The sequence below is a fragment of the Microtus ochrogaster genome, chromosome 4 (assembly GCF_000317375.1).
Source record: "Microtus ochrogaster isolate Prairie Vole_2 chromosome 4, MicOch1.0, whole genome shotgun sequence".
Classification (NCBI taxonomy): Eukaryota; Metazoa; Chordata; class Mammalia; order Rodentia; family Cricetidae; genus Microtus; species Microtus ochrogaster.
The window spans coordinates 5,136,668-5,137,720 of NC_022011.1; positions in this window are offsets into that span (position 1 = coordinate 5,136,668).

Below are 1,053 nucleotides of genomic sequence, written 5' to 3' on the forward strand. Positions count from 1 at the left end.
CCCTCCCTCCCTCCTTTCCTCCCTCCCTCCCTTATCCTTTTTTTCCTTCCATCCTTCCATGTGCAGCGGCCTGTGACACAGTATTGGCTGGTTACTCATGTAGCGGCTTCTCCTTTAAAGGAGATTTTGTTTTGAGGAGAGGTTGGGTTTTTTTGTTGTTGTTTTTTTTTTAATCTTTTTTTTCCTCCTGACTGAGCCACCAGTGTTTATCTCGGGAGAGTTTGTGCTGAGCTGGTTTCTGCTAATTTAGTAATGAAGCCTATCCAGGTTGATGATAGCTTATTATTTTCATAAGTAAAAACAAACAAACAAACAAATGAGATTATATATATATATAAATATATATATATTAAAAAAAGACACAGTATTTATCGTAGCACTAGTGGTCCAGCACCTCTTGGGTGAGGCTGTCCAGACACCATGTGTTTTTATTTGAGTCCAACTCATTAAAAAAGAATCATCTCTTGTCACTTCAATCAAGTGATTTGTTTATTTTAGGCTCCCCTTTTGTTGAGCCACAGGTCCAGCTGAGGCTGCTTGGTGGGCAAGGTCGGGCTAAACTGCTTTGCAGCATCCCAAGAGGTGTGGGTCTCTAGACCCCTTCTAGGTAGACAAAACACAGAACTGCAGGTTCGGGGATTCAGGGATGTGAGGTGGCACAGGGGCACACAGCAAAGCAAGGGAACACAGGGTCTGTAGCCAGCACGCTGTCTACCACTCCACCCTGCCTCACTGCCTGCCTTGCCCCTCTCTCCCATCTCAGTGCCCTGCCTTCCCTTGTTGTTAATATGGCCAAATAATTCATTACTCTCAGTTGAATGCCTGGAAACTACCTGCCTTCAACCCAAGAGCTGCTGTATGCCAAGAGGAAGACTCTGTTCCCAGGACAGAGGCCCTTAACTACAGGCTGGCTGCTTTCTTCCTACCTGGGTCTGCATCACTGCCCAGCTCTGATGGGATTGATGTTTCCTGTGGAGAAGTTGGTACCTCGTGGAGGCTGGTTCTCAGACCACTGGTCCAGAGTGGATGGAACCTTTGGCTTCCTGGTCCAGA